This window comes from Eretmochelys imbricata, chromosome 28 (genome assembly GCF_965152235.1).
Source record: "Eretmochelys imbricata isolate rEreImb1 chromosome 28, rEreImb1.hap1, whole genome shotgun sequence".
Lineage (NCBI taxonomy): Eukaryota > Metazoa > Chordata > Testudines > Cheloniidae > Eretmochelys > Eretmochelys imbricata.
The window spans coordinates 6,084,127-6,107,972 of record NC_135599.1 but is presented as its reverse complement, the minus strand read 5'-3'; the positions used below and the strand labels follow the sequence as shown (position 1 = coordinate 6,107,972).

Below are 23,846 nucleotides of genomic sequence, written 5' to 3'. Positions count from 1 at the left end.
TGTTGAGTGGCTTTTGGGGCACCTGGTACCGGCTGCTGTCAGAAGACAAAGACACAGAACTAGACGGGCCTTTGGTCTAGCCAAGAATGGCTTTTTCCTATGGTTTAAATTACACTCACAGGCACTGATAAGAGAGTTATTGAAAGTTTGGGTGTTAAGAGCTGGTAGGTCTGTGTTTCAGCCCCCTTGCAGATGACCCCCCTCCCTCTGGGACAGGGGCAGGTCTGAGCTGTCACGCCAAATGGCTCATTGTAGCTGCTAGAATCTGTGGGCAGCTCATTTAGTTTACACCCAGGGTTGAGTCCTGCTTTGTGCACCGTGTCTGAGAATGAAAATCCTAAACCACCCTTTGAAATAAGGAATGCAGCGGGACGTGTTATTGTCCCTGCCCCAGAGCAGACAGACCAATGGAAAACTGCCATTGAGCCCAAGGGAATACTCCACTGCCCTTTTACCTTTTTCACTTGCGAAACTCCCTCCCAAGCTTGTGGGGTCCCAGAGTCCGGTACTGAGCCTGAGCCCAGGTGTTTACACTGAAATGTTTGTATACATATAAAGTTTTTTAAGCCCCAGGTTCAAGCCCATCCCTGGTCTGAGCTATTTCTCGAGCTCTTTATTGAGAGCATAGTTGGGTGGTGGAGCATTTACACGCATAGCAATGGGCTGATCGTTCAAATCCAGGTGCTTCCCTTTAAAAACTTTTTCGAATGAAAATCAAAACCCTTTTCCCAGGGCACCTTTATCGGGTTTGCCCGGTGCCGTCTTCTTCGGTTTCTTTTCTGGACCCGCACACTGGAATGGAAAATACACTGAGGTGATGGATTACGGGGTTTGTAGAAACAAGCTGGGAGAAACCAGCTAAATAAACGTGACTGCACAAACTTCCCACCTGAGAGACTTGTTGCCGGATTTCTACTGCATTCATAGCCAGAGTCACTTCAAAACTAGCCCCAGAGTCGGCCACTCTGTTTATTGAACCAAAGATGGTTTATTAACACATTGCTCTATACCTTTGAAAAGCATCACTATCTGGAGTATAATTCGATGACGGATGTGAGCAGCTTTGCCATTTTCTTTTTGTAACCTGCCCACCTCCAGTCTTGTTTTCAGTCACATACCAAGGCAACGTACTTACCAAAAGTCACACAAACTAGTCCATTCCTCCCCGTAGTCAATCTATCTCCAGAATGTTAGAACGAGGCAGAGCACTGGGAAAGTATCACAATAAGATTCAATTAAAAACTTGCGTTAATCGAAGCTGAGATGCAGACACAGCCTATGGTACAGCTGGTGAAGTCCCAGGGACACACTCCCGCTAGGGCTGGTTCTGAAATAACCGCAGAAGCAGATCAAAGAGAAGGAGCCCATGTGGGAGGTGTGGGCAGCTGCCTTCTGAGTGCATCACTCCCCTGGGAGGTGTTTCACAAAACACAGCACTTCTCCTCTGGGAGAGAAACACTTCCTGCCCCCCGCCCCCCGCCACCCCTTCATTATACTATCCACGGGGCTGTTTGTCCTGCAGGACCTGGATCTCTCTGGCTAGTCCATGGGGACTCATAAAGAGCCATTTGGGGAGCAGGAGTCATCCCAATGGAAATCTCTTTACTTCTTTCTCCGTGCCACCTTCTTAGCCCTGGCTTTGGGTGCTTTGGAGTTAGCTTTAGCCTTGTTCTCTCCTGTCTTGATTTTAGGTGGGATCTTGACCACCGTCTGGGTCTTGGCAGCTTAGAACTTTTGAGGGCTTTTCTCTGCATTTGTGGTCCCTGCTGCAGACACCACCATCTACGAATATTCGTGGACAGGGGATGGTGGCATTTCTGGGAATCCTGGGAACTCTAGCCAGCATTTTAGTGGCTACATTCTTGCTCAGAGCTACTGGCTCCTTCTCATGCCTTGTTCTGGGGGCCCAGACGTTACCTGAATGTAAAGGAGGCAAGTTGCTGGTGTCTTTTCCCTCACCAAGGTGTCTTTGCTCATCAGACTCTTGAACCTCAACTGGCTGTGGGGTGGGGAGGGATAGCTCAGTGGTTTGAGCATTTGGCCTGCTAAACTCAGGGTTGTGAGTTCAATCTTTAAGGGGGCCATTTAGGGATCTGGGGCAAAAATTGGAGATTGGTCCTGCTTTGAGCAGGGGGTTGGACTAGATGACCTCCTGAGGTCCCTTCCAACCCTGATATTTTATGATTCTACACAGCATAGCCCCTGAAGAACAGGAATCTGCAAATGTGCATTCATATTATACCTTTGTTTAACTGATGAAAACATAAACTAGACACTTAGAGGACTGGAACTGATTTCAGCTGATGGACAACTTTACGATGTTTTTATGCATTTACACAGGGAAATGTTGTGTTTAAATTCATTTCAAGCATCCCCATCCAGTGTAACTCATTAACTAACATGCTTGAAAAAGTTTTCATTTAAGAAAGAGTCTTCTGAGGGGGTCCTTGGATTTGAACCCAGGACCCCTTGAATTACAGTGCAACAATCGACCACTGAGCTAAACCCCCCAAATGATGCTATGTTCCAGTCAATGATCTTAAGGACCGTGAAAGACAGACCCTGCTTCAGGGAGCTTCTGTTCCATTCCCAGACCATGGGCGGTTTTGAAAATGGGGTTTGATTAAATTTTATACATCATAGAATATCAGGGTGGGAAGGGACCTCTAGGAGTCATCTAGTCCAACCCCCTGCTCAAAGCAGGACCAATCCCCAATTTTTGCCCCAGATCCCTAAGCGGCCCCCTCAAGGATTGAACTCACAACCCTGGGTTTAGCAGGCCAATGCTCAAACCACTGAGCTATCCTCCTTAGTAAACAACACAGTTTGCACACCCACAGCCATGGATTCTCCCGCTGACATAGCTACCACCTCTTGGGGAGGCTGATGAACTACGAGGATAGGATAGCTCTTTCCTATTCGTAGACTCATAGAAGATCAGGGTTGGAAGGGACCTCAGGAGATCATCTCGTTCAAAGCAGGGACCAATCCCCAACTAAATCATCCCAGCCAGGGCTTTGTCAAGCCGGGCCTTAAAAACCTCCAAGGAAGGAGATTCCACCACCTCCATTGCCTTAGAGCATCTTCATTAACACAGTGCCATTGTGCCGGGGCAACACGTTGAATGTCGACTTGCCTAAGAGTAAGACCAGAAGTCCAGACTGGCTCCGTTTTATACCGTGGATGGCAAGACACCCACACTGACTGCTGTGCGGTTGTGTAAGTGTGTCCATGGCTGAACCGCAAGAATTCCTTCCCGTTTCCCTTCTGGCTGGAGCATGAGGAGAGCGTGTCTGTGGTTGATGAAGTTGCTGTAGATTGTCCATTCCCTGCCATGACAATTCAGACGGTCCCTGTCCCCAACATACCCCCAGCACCTCTGTGATTCCAATAGCAGGTTTTCTCTGGGACACTGAGATTTTTGGGGGAGTTGGTGGCTCCTTTCCTTCCTCACCCTGGAGGAAACTCAGCTTTTTATTCCATCCTTGATGATTCATGGAATAACAAGAGCGGCATGAAGAAAGAGGAGAGGGAACATCTCACTGCTGGGGGGAAGGTGGCCGCGTCCCGTCTGTCTGGCCATGGCCATTGCCGGAGAGAAGGTTTCACTGGAATTGAATGCCCTGGCTCAGAGGAGAGACACAGGAAGATTTTGCTGTTCATGGAGCCACACAAAGGAAATTGTTTCTCTGTGTGGAAATGAGGAGGGAAATGAAACACCCACATGGTGGCACCTAAGGCATAATGGAACCCTGTAGGATTGGACTAGGATACGTTCTCAAGCAGCATGTTTCTTACTTTGCCCGTCTGTCAGTTTTGATGATTATTGGTGGAAATATTTTGTCATTGTGTTGTGTGTTTCGAGAGAAATTGACATTTGCCAACAAATATGTAATTCTTCCAAGCCTGCAGTTGGTGAGTTTAGAAGGACCCAATTGCTCTCGCCAGGCCCCATGCCAGTCCTGCGCTCTCCATGCTGCCCACTTCCCACCCTGCTGGGATCCTTCCCTGATCTCCAGCCAGACCTTTGCCCCACTTCTGGGATCCCCTCCCAGCACTGTCCAACTCCCCTGCTGACAGGATCCCTCCCCATTTCTTTCATGGCCTACCTCCTCTCTGAGCAAAAGCTCTGCTCTGTTCCTACACCAGGAGTTGAACCCCAGGCCTCCTGCACGAAAAACCAGGAATCCTGACCACTAGACTATATGGGACCGGTACTGCCAACTCCTTATGAGAGTAACAGTGACACTCAGCAAGGACTGGCATAGAGGTGCATTAATCTTGAGGTACTAAAGTTTTCCTTCTATCCATTCCCAGCCTGTGATTAAGAAACAGAGGTCGGGGCTCCCAGGTGCTGCACAGACCATGACTGAGATTGGGACCCCCTCTTGTGCTAGGTGCTGTACAAACCCTGGCCAACACTGGGACACATCTTGAGTTCCCCTCAATTTCCCTGAGCTTCTGCTGCCTAACTTCTTCTGAGTCAGCCTGAATTCCCTCTCAGCCTGGGACCAATCTCCCCAGTTCAAAGCCTTTGTCTTCTGGATGATCTTCCACATGCTGGGATGGGGGAGGTGAGAGGCCATGTGGTGGTGTCATCAACCCTTATTTATATTTTCTCTCCAGATGCTGGAAAGACCCTTGCTGGGATGTGGGGGTTAGGTAGCTCCCACTGTGTACCGTGCCCTCGCTGAGAAGTCTCTGGGAGAGTGGATTCTTCTTGATGGGCCACCCACACATGTCTCGTTGGTCCTGATGTCGGCTGCTGCTTTGTTGATACTGAAAAGCCAGCTGCGGGCCTTTCCCACTCACCCCATATTTCAGTAACGAACAGATAGCAGAACTTTGTAACTTCACATACAATGATAGTACATACAACCCAACAGGAGAGTAATGTTCAATGGACCAAGACTTTTTAAGCAATACCTAACAAGTCAGGCTTTGTACAAAGCATTTCATAATCATAGCGCAGCTGTGAATATGGGGGTCCAGGGTGCTACTTTGAGGTCCAGAGTGTCACACACTTCCAAAGCCTTTTTCTGCTAGCAGGGGCCTCTCTGTGCACAGAGCTCCTAATAGCTGCATGCCTGCAGACAGTGGAGAGCTCTGTTTTGGCAGCTCTTTCTCAGTGATCATGGGCAGTGGTTCTTGCAAGGCCTCTAGAGAGTGATCTTTCAGAAGAGCTGACTGAAAAGCCTTTCTTGGAACCAGGAGCTCCTGGCTTGGCCTGCCAGTTTTTCCTTGCTGAGCTGACTGTATCTGCCGGGCTCCCTTTTTGGTATCTCTTTCTTCTGAACAGAAAAGACCTTCCTGGGAAATACTTGAAATGCGTGTTCAAGGCAAAGAGAGCCTTCCTTGTGGCTAAGTCTTGGAATGCAGCAAATGACAAGTCTGGAGCTGATAAAAAGCTTACTTCAGAGTAACAGCCGTGTTAGTCTGTATTCGCAAAAAGAAAAGGAGTGCCACAAGTACTCCTTTTCTTTTTAAAAAGCTTACTGTTACTCAGAGTCGAGCTGAGGTTGCTGCGACCACGATGCAGCATACTAACCACTATACAATCATAGAATCATAGAAGATCAGGGTTGGAAGGGCCCTCAGGAGGTCATCTAGTCCAACCCCCTGCTCAAAGCAGGGCCAATCCCCAACTAAATCATCCCAGCCAGGGCTTTGTCAAGCCTGACCTTAAAAATATCTAAGGAAGGAGATTCCACCACCTCCCTCGGCAACGCATTCCAGTGTTTCACCACCCTCCTAGTGAAAAAGTTTTTCCTAATATCCAACCGAAACCTCCCCCACTGCAACTTGAGACCATTACTCCTTGTTCTGTCATCTGCCACCACTGAGAACAGTCTAGATCCATGGCTGATAGCATGAAAAGAATCATAGAATCATAGAAGATCAGGGTTGGAAGGGACCTCAGGAGGGTCCTCAGTCCCACCCCCTGCTCAAAGGAAGAGTTCTCTCACCTCAGCTGTGCCTTTCTGTGTGCAGAGAGCCAGACAGCTTGATGTCGGCAGGTCTTGCAAGAAACGATTTTGAATTTGGACATGTTGTCTAGGAGCATCAAGAGGAGCAGTTGCCAAGGACTTTCAGAGGCCAGTGCCATGGCTAAGCTGGCTAATGCACCTGTCTAGTAAACAGATCCTGGGTTCAACTCTCAGTGGTGCCTTTAGTGTATGTCTTTTGTCTTCTCTGCTCATCGTTTCCAATCTTTTTCTAGGAAATAGAAGAGACCTGTGTCATCAATCCAAGTTATTGCTTCTTAAGGAGAAGGCTTCTTTGCAGAGGAGCATTGGAAAGAATCAAATCACCCACCTGGAGTTGATGAAACTGCTATTGCGTTGGCAAGCAGGTTGCCTCAGCATTAATTGCTGTGGTATGAGAGCCTGTGTCTTTTTTCTTTTTTTCTTTGTTGTTAATTAAAATATTGGATCCAGTAGAAAACACCACTATACAAAGCAAAATGAAACCACAGACAGAAATGCCATTGAAAAAACAAAAGAAGGAAGAATGCAATTGCTAACAATACACACTTTCTGGGCCAAACCTGTGTATTGTAGAAGATCAGGGTTGGAAGGGACCTCAGGAGATATCTAGTCCAACCCCCTGCTCAAAGCAAGGCCAATCCCCAATTTTTGCCCCAGATCCCTAAATGGCCCCTTCAAGGATGGAACTCACAACCCTTGGTTTAAGCAGACTAATGCTCAAACCACTGAGCTATCCCTCCCCCCCCGAGTCCTCATTAAAGGCCGCGGGCAGCCATTCAACAGCCACATAAATCTGGGTAGCCACTACTGCGGGGAGCTGCCTTCATCACTGAAGATGCTCCTGAGAGCAGCTCTGCCAAAGATGATCCGATGTTAAGGCGTTGATTAGGTGCTGTGTGCCCTGTGACACCCGCCCACTATACGGCAGCCCCTGCTGAGGCCACCCTTGCTGCACCTGCAGCTGGTTCTGCTGGTGCCCTGCGGCTTGCCCTCATTCGTCCAGGAACAAACCTAAGGCTAGCTGTAAATAATGCTGTCCAACCAAGTCTGGCAGAAGCCATCATGTAGCCAGAAGTCCCCATGCCTGCTGGGTAAAAAAACAAGCCACCAGAAAGTGATCCATACTCTCAAGTCTCCAGGAAATTTTTGGAGAGTGTTGGGGACAACTTCCTGGTGCAACGACTGGAGGAACCAACCAGGGGATGTTCTCCTCTTGACCTGCTGCTTACAAACAGGGAAGAATTGGTAGGGGAAGTAGAAGTGGATGGCAACCTGGGCAGCAGTGACCATGAGATGGTTGAGTTCAGGAGCCTCAAAAAAGGAAGAAAGAAGAGTAGCAAAATATGGAAACTGGACTTCAGAAAATCAGACTTTGACCCCCTTAAGGAACTGATGGGCAGGATCCCCTGGGAGGCTAATATGAGGAGGAAAGGAGTACAGGAAAGCTGTCTGTACTTTAAAGAATCCTTATTGAGGGTGCAGGAACAAACCATCCCGATGTGCAGAAAGAATAGCAAATATGGCAGGCGACCAGCTTGGCTTAACAGTGAATTCTTCGGGGAGCTTAAACACAAAAAGGAAGCTTACAAGAAGTGAAAACTTGGACAGATGACTAGGGAGGAATATAAAAATATTGCTCGAGCATGCAGAGGTGTAATCAGGAAGGCCAAAACACAACTGGAGTTGCAGCTAGCAAGGGATGTGAAGGGTAACAAGAAGGATTTCTACAGGTATGTTAGCAACAAGAAAAAGGTCAGGGAAAGTGTGGGACCCTTCCTGAATGGGGGAGGCAACCTAGTGACAGAGGATGTGGAAAAAGCTGAAGGACTCAATGCTTTTTTTGCCTCTGTCTTCACAGACACGGTCAGCTCCCAGACAGGTGCACTGGGCAACACAGTATGGGGAGGAGGTGAGCAGCTCTCAGTGGAGAAAGCACAGGTTAAGGACTATTTAGAAAAGCTGGACATGCATAAGCCCATGGGTCCAGATCTAAGGCATCCGAGGGTGCTGAGGGAGTTGGCGGATGTGATTGCAGAGCCATTGGCCATTATCTTGGAAAACTCGTGGTGATCGGGGTAGGTCCCGGATGACCGGAAAAAGGAAAATATAGTGCCCTTCATTAAAAAGGGCAAGAAGGAGAACCCGGGGAACTACAGAACAGTCAGCCTCACCTCAGTCCCTGGAAAAATCATGGAGCAGGTCCTTAAGGAAACCATTTGAAGCACTTGGAAGAGAGGAAGGTGATCAGGAACAGTCAACCACTTACTCCTGTGCACCAGCTTGCCTTCTTTTTCTCATGAGCCTGGCTAGCTCAGTTGGTGGAGCCTCAGGCTTTTAAACTGAGGTCCAGGGTTCAAGGCCCTGGTCAGGTGACGAACTATACGCCTAGATATCTGTCTCTTTGACGTTACTTTTCCTCTTCAGGATTTTGCCTTTCCTAAGAAGGGCCTTTTTGTTGTGTGATTGAAGGGGCAACTTCCTGACATCCCCTCTGTCCTCGCAGGCTGGAGGAATAAAGGCCTGTGGACATATAGCATGTTCCTCCTTTGCACACACATACAAACACAAAATATCTCTAAGGAATTAGAATCACCTGCTGCCTTCCCCTGTCCTGCTGAAACCCTAAACGAGGATGCTCTTCATCCCAAACCCACGTCCCCTCTATTCCCAGTGCCCCTCAATCCCAACCCACGGTTTCCCTCCTTCCCTCCAGCAGCATTTGCTTCAGACCCCCTCAGGAAGCTTTTCTTGCAAGGTTTCGTGTGTGTGTCTGCATGTGGCTTTTACAGTATGTTGGAAATGTTTATATTAAATATGTAAGTAGGGTCGGAATGAGCGCTCCCCTGACATCTAATGATGAGCTGTGGAAGAGGACTTCTGAAGCTGATCTTGTTTGCATGCACAGAGACAACCTGCCTAGGTGCTCAGCATGATGGGATTGCTTGCCGAAATGATCACTTTGGGCTGGTGTTGGATTCCCAGTCTCCTTGTTATTGGGGCAGGAGTGATAAAGCGTTGTTGTCCTTGTTGTGTGAATCGAGGGCAGCAGAACTGTACTTGGCAGGCCCCAATTGAGGGACTCACCCTCAACTGAATAGCACTTGCTAGGCAGGGGACATGGGTTCCAAAGCCAGGCAGATTGAGGAATAGAGTTGAGAGGCATGGGTAATCAATCACAATCAAATACTAAAATTTAGGTGTTTGACCAACTTTGGGACCGGGTGGCTGTGGAGGGATGAGTGAGTCCCTAGACAACCTAGTGAGTATGGTGCCTTCTTATTTTCCTCCTTTTTCCACCCAGGATGGGGGGTGAACTCTACAGATGCACCGCTGGGTGTGTACTGACTAAGGACAACAACTGTGAGTGGGATGCAGGGAGGGGATGGCTCATGTTAAAGGACTTTTGGTTGCTGGACTTAAGAACCTGAGGGAGAGGGGCACTGCCCAGCTTATTTGGGGGTGGGTCTTTTGCTGCTGGTTTATGTTTGTGTTGTGGCTGCTGATGTGACTTCTACTGACCCTAGGCTCACATTGCAATGTAGACATACCCTGAGAGCGCATCGATCCTGTGATAAAAGCCCTGCAGCCCGGCTGTCCTGGATCGTCTGACATGGACTTCTGGGGCTCACATTTTGGGACTAAAAATTGCAGTGTAGACATTTGGGCTCAGAGACCCTCACCCCTTGTGGGATATCAGAGGCTGGGCACAAGCTGAAGTGTCTACACTGTAATTTCATAACCCTGCACCACAAGCCCCACAAACCTGAATCAGCTGAGCCAGGGTTTGAGAAGAGTGACTTGGGTATGTTAGCGGCGGTGTAGACACAATGCTTGGCTGTGTCCACACTGCAATGAAACACCCAGGGCGGTCCCGTGCCAGCTCAGGCTCCCGGAGCTTGGGTTGGGGGGTGGTAAGTTTCCAGTGTGGACATCTCGGCTCAGGCTCAGTACCGGGCTCTGGGACCCCACAAGCTTGGGAGGGAGTTTCGCAAGCGAAAAAGGTAAAAGGGCAGTGGAGTATTACCCTGGACTCACTGGCAGTTCTCCATTGGTCTGTCTGCTTTGGGGCAGGGACAATAACACGTCCTGCTGCATTCCTTATTTCAAAGGCTGGCTTATGATTTTCATTCTCGACTCGTGCGCACACAGATTCTGGCAGCCACAATTAGACATTTGGTGTGAGAGCTCAAACCTGTCCCTGTCCCAGAGGGAGGCGGGTCATCTGCAAGGGGGCTGAAACACAGACCTACCAGCTCTTAACACCCAAACTTTCAATAACTCTCTTATCAGTGCCTGTGAGTGTAATTTAAACCATAGGAAAAAGCCATTCTCGGCTAGACCAAAGACCCATCTAGCTCTGGTTCTTGTCTTCTGACAGCAGCCAGTACCAGGTGCCCCAAAAGCCACTCAACAAGGCACCACAGGGAGTCGAACCCAGGATCTCCTGTTTACGAAACAGGTGCTTTAGCCAGCTAAGCCATGGTGCCTGCCCGTCCCTGACTCCCTGCCAGACCCACCTGGGCCTGACAAGCTTTGCTTGTGTTTGACTTCCGCAAAGCAGGGGAGCAGGTGAAGTTTTCCTTGCAAGCTGGGGGTGTGTGAATCCTTGGCCAGGTCCGCATGACAAAGTTCTTTCAGCATCATTCTGTTGCTCAGGCGTGTGAAAAGCACACGACGCTCCCTCGGTCGGCAGCTTTTGGCTGGTGCATACACTGCGATGCCACGTCTGGTGAGAGAACGGCCCTGTTTTGGCGACAGAATAAAACCACCTCGACGAGAGGCCTAGAGCTTTTTGCAGTGCACTTAAAGCAACAACGGGTCAGTGTAGACGCTGCCGGTCATTAGATCACCATTACTGACCTCCGCCGGTATCCCACAATGCCCGCCCTGAACCCGCCTGCCCTGCCTTCCTGCTGCAGAGGCTGGGCCCCCCTCCCGTTTCGTCGCTCCGGGAAGCTCTGACGGCTGAGCCGGCAGCTCTGCTCCGGCAGCCAGGAGCAAATCGCTGCCGTGGGACGCTGCCCCCTCCCGCACTGCGACCACGGAGCAGGGCCGACGGAAGCTTCCTCACAGGGGCCGGGGGGGCCACCCGCATCCAAACTGCGGCACCCCCATGATGCCCCTTTCCCCAAGGACCCGCACTCATGCCACCCCTTCTCCCTCAGGCCCCAACCTTACACCGCTCCTTCCCCCCGAGTCCCCGCCCCAGGCCGTGCCCCTGAGGCCACATCCACAGAACGCCTCTTCCCCCCAAGGCTGCACCTTGTCCCCCCCCGTCGTTCGTCCTTACGGCTGGTAAACCGTGGTGGGGCCGTGGCCCTCTACCCCCCCGTTCCCGTGCCCCCACACAGAGCCAGGCAGGCGGCAGCAGGTGTGTGTGAGTGTGTGTCTGTGACAGAGACGGCTGGGCTGGGCTGAGCCAGCGAGGGAAGCAGGGGCCGAGGTCGGGGTTGTCCCCCTCCCCCTGCCTCCGTAGTGGGGTGTCCCCCTCCCCCTGCCTCAGGACTGCCGGCTTCCAGCGGCCGTCCGCACGTAGAGGCAGCGTGCCGACACACTCCCCGAAGACACACCCGGTCTCTGCTCACCCTGCGGCTGGAAAGCAGCTGGCAATCGAGTCGGATGCCCGTGGGACAGTGGGCGAGAGCAACCTGCCTCGCGCCATGCGGCACCGGCCCACGAGCCACCGCCAGCCCTTCCCAAAGCTCCCCGCGGCCAGTCGCCCAGTGCGAAGGCGACCCACAGTGCACGGCTCTCTGGGGCGAGGCAAGAGCTGCTAGCCTGGATGCGCTCCGCTGGCACAGGGAGGATTTAATTAACAGACTGCAACTCGAGCCACGTAACTCAGTAGCGGAGACGTAGCCTGAGAGCGAGACAAGACCGAGCTCCGTTGGCCCGAAGGGCGCTCGGGCACTGAAACAGAAGAGCCACAAGTTCCTCTGCCGTTGACAGGGTTTGAACCTGGGCAGGGAGACCCCCAAGGGATTTCTAGCCCATCACCATAACCGCCTGGCCACCGCTTCCTGGCTGATGCAGGTTTCTCACGACTCTCTAGTGCTGTTCTCACTGAGTGATCGTTTGGGGTGGGGGGAGAGAAAACCTTTTGAAGTGATAAACACCCATTTTTTCATGGTCTGTGTGTATAAAAACATCTTCTGTATTTTCCACAGTATGCATCCGATGAAGTGAGCTGTAGCTCACGAAAGCTCATGCTCAAATAAATTGGTTAGTCTCTAAGGTGCCACCAGTCCTCCTTTTCTTTTTGCGTTTCCAATTGCTTCCTCAGACCAGCGTCCACAACACACTCACTGCTGTGCGGTTGTGTAAGTGTGTCCAGGGCAGAACAGCGAGAATTTCTGCCCGTTTCCCTTCTGGCTGGAGCATGAGGAGAGTGTGTTTGTGGTTAATGACGTTGCTGTAGATTGTTGTCCATTTCCTGCCTCGATAATTCAGACAGTCCCTTTCCCCGTCATATCCCCGGTCCATCAGTGATGGCAATAGCAGGGGGCAGGTTTTCTGTGGGGCACAGAGCTTTGCCAGGGAGTTGGTGGCTCCTTTCTTTCCTCACCCTGGAGGAAACTCAGCTTTTTATTCCATCCTTGATGTTTCATGGAATAACAACAGCGGCATGAAGAAAGAAGTGGGCAGGGCGGGTCTCAGGGGAGAGCCAGGGAGGTGCGGGCGGTGGGCAGGGCGGGTCTCAGATGAGGGCCAGGGAGGTGTGGGCGGTGGGCAGGGCGGGTCTCAGGGGAGGGTCAGGGAGGTGTGGGCGGTGGGCAGGGCGGGTCTCAGGGGAGGGTCAGGGAGGTGCGGGAGGTGGGCAGGGCGGGTCTCAGGGGAAGGTCAGGGAGGTGCGGGTGGTGGGCAGGGCGGGTCTCAGATGAGGGCCAGGGAGGTGCGGGCGGTAGGCAGGGCGGGTCTCAGATGAGGGCCAGGGAGGTGTGGGCGGTGGGCAGGGCGGGTCTCAGGGGAGAACCAGGGAGGTGCGGGCGGTGGGCAGGGCGGGTCTCAGGGGAGGGTCAGGGAGGTGCGGGTGGTGGGCAGGGCGGGTCTCAGGGGAGGACCAGGGAGGTGCGGGCGGTGGGCAGGGTGGGTCTCAGGGGAAGGTCAGGGAGGTGCGGGCGGTGGGCAGGGCGGGTCTCAGGGGACGGTCAGGGAGGTGTGGGCGGTGGGCAGGGCGGGTCTCAGGGGAGAGCCAGGGAGGTGGAGGCGGTGTGCAGGGCGGGTCTCAGGGGAGGACCAGGGAGGTGCGGGCGGTGGGCAGGGCGGGTCTCAGGGGAGGGAGCAGAGAGGTGTGGGAGGTGGGCAGGGCGGGTCTCGGGGAGGGTCAGGGAGGTGCGGGAGGTGGGCAGGGCGGGTCTCAGGGGAGGGCCAGGGAGGTGCGGGCGGTGGGCAGGGCGGGTCTCAGGGGAGGGTCAGGGAGGTGCGGGCGGTGGGCAGGGCGGGTCTCAGGGGAGGGCCAGGGAGGTGCGGGCGGTGGGCAGGGCGGGTCTCAGGGGAGGGTCAGGGAGGTGCGGGCGGTGGGCAGGGCGGGTCTCAGGGGAGGGTCAGGGAGGTGCGGGCGGTGGGCAGGGCGGGTCTCAGGGAAGGGTCAGGGAGGTGCGGGAAGTGGGCAGGGCGGGTCTCAGGGGAGGGCCAGGGAGGTGCGGGAGGTGGGCAGGGCGGGTCTCAGGGGAGGACCAGGGAGGTGCGGGCGGTGGGCAGGGCGGGTCTCAGGGGAGGACCAGGGAGGTGCGGGAGGTGGGCAGGGCGGGTCTCAGGGGAGGGTCAGGGAGGTGCGGGCGGTGGGTAGGGAGGTCTCAGTGGATGGTCAGGGAGGTGTGGGCGGTGGGTAGGGCGGGTCTCAGGGGAGGGTCAGGGAGGTGCGGGCGGTGGGCAGGGCGGGTCTCAGGGGAGGGTCAGGGAGGTGCGGGCGGTGGGCAGGGCGGGTCTCAGGGGAGGGTCAGGGAGGTGCGGGCGGTGGGCAGGGCGGGTCTCAGGGGAGGGTCAGGGAGGTGCGGGCGGTGGGCAGGGCGGGTCTCAGGGGAGGGCCAGGGAGGTGCGGGCGGTGGGCAGGGCGGGTCTCAGGGGAGGGCCAGGGAGGTGCGGGCGGTGGGCAGGGCGGGTCTCAGGGAAGGGTCAGGGAGGTGCGGGAAGTGGGCAGGGCGGGTCTCAGGGGAGGGCCAGGGAGGTGCGGGAGGTGGGCAGGGCGGGTCTCAGGGGAGGGCCAGGGAGGTGCGGGAGGTGGGCAGGGCGGGTCTCAGGGGAGGGTCAGGGAGGTGCGGGCGGTGGGTAGGGCAGGTCTCAGTGGACGGTCAGGGAGGTGTGGGCGGTGGGTAGGGCAGGTCTCAGGGGAGGGTCAGGGAGGTGCGGGCGGTGGGCAGGGCAGGTCGCGGGGGGGGACAGAGAAGTGTGAACAGTGGGCAGACCTTGGGGTAGGGGGCGGAGAGGAATGAGCGGCAGGCGAGGAGGCCTCAGGGGAGGAGAAGAGCGAGGGAAAGGTGGACCAGCCGGCCTCAGCGAAAGAAGCAGAGCGGGGGTGGGAAGTGGCCAAATGGGAGTGAGGGCGGAGCAGAGGTGGGGCCTCAGAGGGAGGAGAGTGAGCCATGCGGGGTGCCGTGCGGGGGGGCAGCCCCACGGTCCCGGCACCAATGGCCCCCCGCTTCTAGGGAGCTTCCACTGCTCACGCCCAGCCTCCCCAAAGGCAAGAGTCACGGGCCACCTCTTCTCTGGGTCTTCACTAGCCAAGCAGCACCCAAGCCGTGTTGATGGGAGAAGCCCTCCTGCCCCTGGGTTAGGTTGATATAACTGCATTGCTCGGGAGGGGGAGGGAGGGGTAAATTTTTACACTCCTGACCCGGCGTCCCCGGGCGATGCTCTGGACCTGCTCCCCGCGAAGCCAGGCAGGACTCTGGGGCAGTCTCCTCTCGGGGAGCAGCCTGTCTGCAGGACACACAGCTCCCCCGGCTCCACCTTCCTGGGTCTGACCTCGGAGCATCCAGCCTCCTCTGCCTCTCCGTGCGCTTCCCACAGCGAGTCCGCCCAGGCGGGTCCTGGGGGGGGCAGAGGGTCCTGCCCCCCAACTCCGCAGTCAGACGGGACTCTCAGCCAGCCAGTAACACAGAAGGTTTATTAGACGACAGGAACATGGTCTAACACAGAGCTTGTAGGTGCAGAGAACAGGACCCCTCAGCTGGGTCCATTTTGGGGGCAGTGAGCCAGACAACCCCGTCTGCCCTTCACTCCATGTCTCCAACCATCCCCAAACTGAAACTCCCTCCAGCCCCTCCTCCCCTGGGCTTTGTCCCTTTCCCCGGCCAGGAGATCACCGGATTCCTTTGTTCTCCAACCCTTTAGCTCTCACCTTGCAGGGGGGAAGGGCCCAGGCCATCAGTGGCCAGGAAACAGGGTGTTGGCCATTCTCTGTGTCCAGACTCCTGCACACACCTGCCCTCTAGGGCTCTGTAATGATCATACACCCTCACCCCACCCCCTAGAGACTTAAGGACTGCCTAGGGGAAACTGAGGCACCCCCACACTATTCAGAGGAAACATTAAGAACAGTCCCACTTCGTCACAACTCCTAAGTATTGTACCTACACTGACTTAATTTTGTAGCGTAGACCTGTCTAAAGAATCACACACACACCTTGGGAGCAAAACTTCACCTGCTCCATTGTTTTACAGAATCCAAACACAAGCAACGCTTGTCCGGCCGTGGTGGGGATGGGCAGGGAGTCAGGTGTGGGCAGACACCATACGTTAGCCAGAGACGGGCACCATGGCTTAGCTGGCTAAAGCACCTGTCTTGTAAACAGGAGATCCTGGGTTCAATTCCCAGTGGTGCCTTGTTGAGTGGCTTTTGGGGAACCTGGTATTGGCTGCTGTCAGAAGACAAGATACAGAGATAGGTGGACCTTTGGTCTAGCCCAGTGATGCTGGTTTTGCTGTTTAAATTACACGCACAGGCACTGATGATAGAGTGACTGAAAGTTTGGGTGTGAAGGGCTGATAGGTCAGTGGTGCAGTCCCCTCACAGATGACCCCCTCCCTCTGGGACAGGGGCAGGTCCGAGCTCTCACACCAAGTGGCTCATTGGGGCTGCCAGAATCTGTGGGCGGCTCATTCAGTTTACGCCGAGGGTTGAGTCCTGCTTTGTGCACCGTGTCCGAGAATGAAAATCCTAAACCTCCCTTTGAAATAACGAATGCAGCAGGACGTGTTTTTTGTCACTGCCCCGAAGCAGACAGACAAATGGAGAAATGTCATTGGGTCCAGGGGAATACTTCACTGCGGTTTTACCATTTCCACTTGCTAAACTCCCTCGCAACCTTCTGGGCTCCTAGAGCAGGGTCCTGAGCCTGAGCCGAGACATGTACCCTGCTACTTTACAGCCCAAGCCGCTGTCCTGGATTAATGTGATATCTGCACCCCAGTTTTGAGCCCCACAGCTTGAGCTCCAGGAGCCCACGTCAGCTGACCCAGGCCAGCCCTGCTGCCATCTTTATCCCGGGAGAGAGGGACTCTACGGGGACATCTCCATTGCAATGTCAGCCCAGGGGTGGCAGGCTGTGCTCAAAGCAGCACCCTGGAAGCCCCATAGTCACCACTCTCATAGAATTAAGGTACGATTTGTACAGAGTCGGCCTGGTGAGCTATCATTGTAAAAGTCGTGATCTGTTGAAGGCTAATACCTGGGTGGATGGTGTGTGCTAGGCTTGTCTGGGAAGTGGAGGAGTTTTGCTCTGGGTGCGTTTTTAATACGAAGTGTAAGGAGGGTCTGAATGACCTCCCCCCTCACATCTAGTGATGAGCTGGGGGAAAGACTTCAGGAACAGACCGTGTTTACATAGACAGGCCTCCTCTGCCTAGGTATGAATCATAGAATCATAGAATCAGAGAATATCAGGGTTGGAAGGGACCCCTGGAGGTCATCTAGTCCAACCCCCTGCTTGAAGCAGGACCAATTCCCAGTTAAATCATCCCAGCCAGGGCTTTGTCAAGCCTGACCTTAAAAACCTCTAAGGAAGGAGATTCCACCACCTCCCTAGGTAACGCATTCCAGTGTTTCACCACCCTCTTAGTGAAAAAGTTTTTCCTAATATCCAATCTAAACCTCCCCCACTGCAACTTGAGACCATTACTCCTCGTTCTGTCATCTGCTACCATTGAGAACAGTCTAGAGCCATCCTCTTTGGAACCCCCTTTCAGGTAGTTGAAAGCAGCTATCAAATCCCCCCTCATTCTTCTCTTCCGCAGACTAAACATCCCCAGTTCCCTCAGCCTCTCCTCATAAGTCATGTGTTCCAGACCCCTCATCATTTTTGTTGCCCTTCGCTGGACTCTCTCCAATTTATCCACATCCTTCTTGTAGTGTGGGGCCCAAAACTGGACACAGTACTCCAGATGAGGCCTCACCAATGTCGAATAGAGGGGAACGATCACGTCCCTCGATCTGCTCGCTATGCCCCTACTTATACATCCCAAAATGCCATTGGCCTTCTTGGCAACAAGGGCACACTGTTGACTCATATCCAGCTTCTCGTCCACTGTCACCCCTAGGTCCTTTTCCGCAGAACTGCTGCCTAGCCATTCGGTCCCTAGTCTGTAGCTGTGCATTGGATTCTTCTGTCCTAAGTGCAGGACCCCCTTATTGAACCTCATCAGATTTCTTTTGGCCCAATCCTCCAATTTGTCTAGGTCCTTCTGTATCCTATCCCTCCCCTCCAGCGTATCTACCACTCCTCCCAGTTTAGTATCATCCGCAAATTTGCTGAGAGTGCAATCCACACCATCCTCCAGATCATTTATGAAGATATTGAACAAAACCGGCCCCAGGACCGACCCTTGCAGGATGCAGCAAGTATCCTTTGTACAAAACAAACAAACAAAATATAAAGGTAATTCTTCGGTTTTCCTGCAGTCAGGCAAAAAAATGTAAAAAGAAAGGGGCATTTTTAAGCAATCATCTGTCCCCACCCAGGGGCTGGGGAATGCTTATTTTGTTTTTCAGACACTTTCTGGGCAAGCTGGCACCAGTGGAAGAAAACCCAGAACGCCGTGGGTCCCCTGTCGCAACAAAACATTGTGTTCTGTGTTTGTCTTGTTGTTCCTGTTATTTTGGTGGATATTGTAAATTCTTCAGGCGTGACACCCCCTTTTAATTGGGCATGTCATGCTGCCCCTTTCGGGGCCAAGGGAAAATGTACCCTAATTCAACCTCTTCCACCCTCTACTCCGCCACCTCCCTCCAAATTGCCTCTGACACCCCCATCCCCACGGTGGCCTACCCCCATCCAGAGACCTGTGGTTCTTAATGCAACTGGTTTGCAAATGACTATCGCTCTGTTCCCCACTGACTGGTCTCTCAGTACAAGATTTCCTAACCGTTCTCAGTTTACCAAAGTAGGTGAAAGAATGTTCCTATGGGTAATTTCAAACTCATTTGAATTGGATGGAGGGGAATTAAACAAGAACATCCGAAAACATCGAGCCCTCACAAATTACCTCTGGGAAGGCTGAAACTCACTGCAGGAAGCTGACTCAGTGTCTCGAATCCAACGCTTGGAACGTGCCCTGGGGCTGCTGGATGGGGGGGATTATAACAGGGGTTTGCATTTAGCTCAACCAACCTTTTGTTGGGAAATGTTATTCTAAGCCTCGATCAGGGTTGGATGAGACATCAGAAGGTCATCTAGCCAAAACCCCGCTCAAAGCAGGACCAACCCCAACTAAATCATCCCAGCCAGGGCTTTGTCAAGCCGGGCCTTATAAACCTCTGAGGATGGAGATTCCACCACCACCCTAGGGAACCCATTCCAGTCTTCACCATCCTCCTAGGGAAATAGTGTTTCCTAATATCCAACCTACACCTCCCCGACTGCAACTTGAGACCATTACTCCTTGTTCTGTCATCTGCTACCACTGAGAACAGCCGAGCTCCATCCTCTTTGGAACCCCCTTTCAGGTAGTTGAAAGCAGCTATCAAATCCCCCCTCACTCTTCTCTTCTGCAGACTAAATGAGCCCCGTTCCCTCAGCCTCTCCTCATAAGTCATGTGCCCCAGCCCCCTGATCACTTTTGTTGCCCTCTGCTGGTCTCTCTCCAATTTGTCCACATCCTTTCTGTAGTGGGAGGGTGGAGCGAAAACTGGATGCAATACCCCAGATGTGGCCTCATCAGTGTCGAATAGAGGGGAATAATCACTTCCCTCGATCTGCTGGCAATGCTCCTCCTAATGCAGCCCAATATGCCGTTAGCCTTCCTGGCAAAAATAGCACACCGCTAACTCCTATCCAGCTTCTCATCCAGTGTAATCCCCAGGTCCTTTTCTGCAGAACTGCTGCTTAACCAGTCAGTCCCCAGCCTGGAGATGTGCATAGGATTCTTCCATCCTAAGTGCACGACTCTGCACTTGTCCTTGTTGAACCTCATTAGATTTATTTTGGCCCAATCCTCCAATTTGTCGAGGTCACTCTGGGCCCCCCTATCCCTACCCTCCAGCATTCAACCTCTCCCCACAGCTTAGTGTCATCTGCGAGCTTGCGGAGCATCCAGATCTTTAATAAAGATGTTGAACAAAACCGGTCCCAGGACTGACCCCTGGAGCACTCTGCTTGATACTGGCTGCCAGCTAGACATCGAGCCATTGATCAGTGCCCGTGGAGCCCGAGATGGTGGATATTGTAAATTCTTCAGGCATGACACCCCCTTTTTAATTGGGCATGGAAGCCACCAGGAAGTTGTCCCCAACACTCTCCGAAAACTTCCTAGAGACTTGAGACTATGTACCATTTTCTGGTGGCTTGTTTTTTTTACCCAACAGGTGTGGGAACTTCTGGCTACATGATGGCTTTTCCCAGACTTGGTTGGACCGGATTATTTACAGCTAGCCTTAGGTTTGTTCCTGGACAAATGAGGGCAAGCCACAGGGTGCCAGAAGAACCAGCTGCAGTTGAAGAAGGGTGCCCTCAGCAGGGGCTGCCATATAGTGGGCGGGTGTCAGAGGGCACACGGCACCTAATCAATGCCTTAGCATTGGATCATCTTTGGCAGAGCCGCTGCCAGGAGCATATTGAGTAACGAAGGCAATTCCCTGAAGCAGTAGTTAACAGGCTTTATGTGGCTGTTGAATGGCTGCCCGTGGTGGAAAAAAAGTGAGTCTGTAGCAGAGTGGAGGTGAGTATGGGCTTGGCTCTGGGATCAGGATGGGCCTTGATTCTCTCCTGCTGGTCTTTGTTTCTAGGTAAGAAGGGGTTTTCCACGAGCAACTGGGAGCAGCTCAGTTTTGTGTTCAGGCACTGTATCATGTCCTTCAGGTTTCTTGTAAGCACACAGGGCCCTTAACGAGGACTCAGTACTGAGAATTGGCCCAGAAAGTGTGCATTACTAGCAATCGCTGTCTCGTTGGAGTCTGGTTTCGGAGTTTTTTTTGTTAAAGAATTGCCGCTTTTAGGTCTGTAATCGAGTGACCAGAGAGACTGAAGTGTTCTCCGACTGGTTTTTGAATGTTATAACAGGCTCCAACGAGAGACAGCTGAATTGGAATTAATTTGCAAACTGGATCCAATTAACTTAGGCTTGAATAGAGACTGGGAGTGGAAGGGTCATTACACAAAGTAAAACGATTTCCCCATGTTTATCCCCCCTCCATCCCTCACTGTTCCTCAGATGTTCTTGTCAACTGCTGGAAATGGCCCACGTTGATTATCACTACAAATTTCCCCCCCCGCCCCCCAGCTCTCCTGCTGGTAATCGCTCACCTTAAGTGATCGCTCTGGTTACAGTGTGTATGGTAACACCCATTGTTTCATGTTCTCTGTGTATATAAAATCTCCCCACTGTATTTTCCACTGAATGCATCCGATGAAGTGGGCTGTAGCTCACGGAAGTTTATGCTCAAATAAATTGGTTCGTCTCTAAGGTGCCAGAAGTCCTCCTGTTCTTTTTGCGAATACAGACTAACACGGCTGCGACTCTGAAACCTGTCAGTATTAAACAGTAACTATTTTAAAAACCCTTTTCTGCTTATACCAATAATTCAATCAAAGTGCGTTTTAGGCTTAATATAAAAGTGGGGAGAAAAGGTCAATCCATTGTAAAGAGTAGATTAAAGACTAAATTAAGCATTTAAAATAATGTTAAATATAACAAATGTGTTTTGACTTTATAAGGGGGGGCGCACTCGGAGGCTTGCTTTGTGAACAGGGTCACCAATTTAAAAAGTTTGAGAACCACTGGGTTACACAGGGAAAGGGGAGAGAGAGACACTGAAAAGGGACTGCAGGGGAAATACCTGGGGAGAGAGGTTGTCAGCTCCCAAATCTGCCCCGCTCCATGTACTGCCCCAGCCCTGGGCTGATCATCCCAGTGCTGTGGGCCTGGATCTCCAAAGCCCAGGACATCACAAATCCCCCTCTCTGCCAAGGGCAGAGGCGATTCCTTCAGGCCAGGCCCCTTCCTCACTGAATAATTGCACACATTTGTTGGTGCTCCTCTCCCCTGCCCCTGTGCCGAGCACCAATTCTGCCACTGTAAAGCTGCGGCCAACGGGAGCTGCAGGGGTGGGGCCTGTGGGTGCCCGGAGACCCTCCGCCCCCCCCGGCCACTTTGGAGCTGCTGCCAGATGGGGGTGTGGGTCACTTTCAGGAGCCACCTAAGATAAGTGCCACACCCCAACCCTCTGCCCCAGCCCAGATCCCTCACCCCACCCACACCCAAATTCCCTCCCAGAGCCTGCCAGTGTCCCCCCCCCGCCCCCCAACCCCCTGCCCCAGCCCAGAGCCCACAACTCCCTCCCAGAGCCCACCCCCCCTCCTGCACCCAAACTCCCTCCCAGAGCCTGCCAGTGTCCCGTCGCCCCCCCAACGGCCTGCCCCAGCCCAGACCCCACACCTCCTGGATCCAAACTCCCTCCCAGAGCCTGCCAGTGTCCCCCGTGCCCCCAACCCCCTGCCCCAGCCCAGAGCCCACAACTCCCTCCCAGAGCCCAGCCCCCCTCCTGCACCCAAACTCCCTCCCAGAGCCTTAGGCAGAGCTGTGGGGGTGTGTCATAAATATAAAGGGAAGGGTAAACCCCTTTGAAATCCCTCCTGGCCAGGGGAAAGCTCCTCTCACCTGTAAAGGGTTAAGAAGCTAAAGGTAACCTCGCTGCCACCTGACCAAAATGACCAATGAGGGGACAAGATACTTTCAAAAGCTGGGAGGAGGGAGAGAAACAAAGGGTCTGTGGGTCTGTCTATAGTCTGTCTTGGCAGGGGATAGACCAGGAATGGAGTCTTAGAACTTTTAGTAAGTAATCTAGCTAGGTACGGGTTAGATTATGATTTCTTTAAATGGCTGAGAAAAGAATTGTGCTGAATAGAATAACTATTTCTGTCTGTGTATCTTTTTTGTAACTTAAGGTTTTGCCTAGAGGGATTCTCTATGTTTTGAATCTAATTACCCTGTAAGGTATCTACCATCCTGATTTTACAGGGGGGATTTCTTTATTTCTATTTACTTCTATTTTTTTTTTTAAAAGTCTTCTTGTAAGATAACTGAATGCTTTTTCATTGTTCTCAGATCCAAGGGTTTGGGTCTGTGGTCACCTATGCAAATTGGTGAGGCTTTTTATCCAACATTTCCCAGGAAAGGGGGGGTGCAAGTGTTGGGAGGATTGTTCATTGTTCTTAAGATCCAAGGGTCTGGGTCTGTAGTCACCTAGGCAAATTGGTGAGGCTTTTTACCAAACCTTGTCCAGGAAGTGGGGTGCAAGGTTTTGGGAAGTATTTTGGGGGGAAGGACGCGTCCAAACAGCTCTTCCCCAGTAACCAGTATTAGTTTGCTGGTGGTAGCGGCCAATCCAAGGGCGACGGGTAGAATATTTTGTACCTTGGGGAAGTTTTTGACCTAAGCTGGTAAAGATAAGCTTAGGAGGTTTTTCATGCAGGTCCCCACATCTGTACCCTAGAGTTCAGAGTGGGGGAGGAACCTTGACAGGGTGCAGGAGGGAAGGGAAGGGAGAGGGGAGGAACGGGGCAGGACTTGGACCCATTCTGGGCAGCACCAAAACTTATATAAACCTGGCCCCCCTGAGACAGAGCCAGTCCGTGCAGAGCTCTCTCCTGACAGGAGGGGACTCTGGGGGAGAGGGTGGCTGCTGGGGCTTTATTCCTGCCGTTCAGGGCCGGGGAAGGGTCACACAGGCAGGGAGAGGAGGAATAAAGGGAGGCTGAACGTGTCCAGGGCAGTCGGCAATAAAAGCCCAGCTAGCAGAGGATGGTTTCGATCCATCGACCTCTGGGTTATGGGCCCAGCACGCTTCCGCTGCGCCACTCTGCTGCCCCGGGAGCTCCCCACGGCGGGGCAGGGGAGAGCTGTGGCCAGGGGATTTAGGCGCTTTCCAGGAAGGGGCTTGTACACGGTGCCCAGTCTCCAAAGCCGAACTCAGAGGAGATCTCTGCATATCCCCAGCTGGGAAAACCAGCCCCCTTCCCCTTGCTTTTCTCCTGAGAGGATCCAGCCGGTCTCCTGCCCCCCAGGCTGTGTGTGTGTGTTTGGGGGGGGGGGGGGTTCCCCGATCCCCGAGTGTCCCAAACGCCCTGCGAGGGGCCCGCTGGGGCAGGGCCAGGCCCGGGGAGGAGCCGCCCCTTCCTGCCCCCCCAGCCCGGGGAGCCTTTGTGTGTTTGCAGCGGGGCCATGGCCGGGGCCGGGAGCGCAGCGCGGAGGCTGCTCCAGGCCGGCGGCCCGCGGGGCAGCGCGGTGGGGCCGCGGGGCAGGGCCCGGGTGGGCGGCGGGGGCCGGGGACACGCGTGGGGCGGACGCGCTCCTGCCGCGGGGGGCGAGTGTCCCGGGCCGGAGCCACGGAGCCCGGGAGGGGCTCGGAGCCCAGGCTCGGCCGGG

At 53.4% G+C, this 23,846-nt stretch overlaps 3 non-coding genes across 3 annotated transcripts; 1 reads left to right on the top strand and 2 right to left on the bottom strand.

Moving 5' to 3' along the window:
- Positions 1-10,400: 10,400 nt before the first annotated feature.
- On the bottom strand, positions 10,401-10,474 carry TRNAT-CGU (transfer RNA threonine (anticodon CGU)). Its single transcript has one exon. It is a non-coding gene; the product is annotated as a tRNA-Thr (tRNA).
- Positions 10,475-15,738: 5,264 nt separating this feature from the next.
- On the top strand, positions 15,739-15,812 carry TRNAT-UGU (transfer RNA threonine (anticodon UGU)). Its single transcript has one exon. It is a non-coding gene; the product is annotated as a tRNA-Thr (tRNA).
- A 7,401-nt stretch (positions 15,813-23,213) lies between these two features.
- On the bottom strand, positions 23,214-23,285 carry TRNAM-CAU (transfer RNA methionine (anticodon CAU)). The gene has a single exon. It is a non-coding gene; the product is annotated as a tRNA-Met (tRNA).
- Positions 23,286-23,846: the final 561 nt, after the last annotated feature.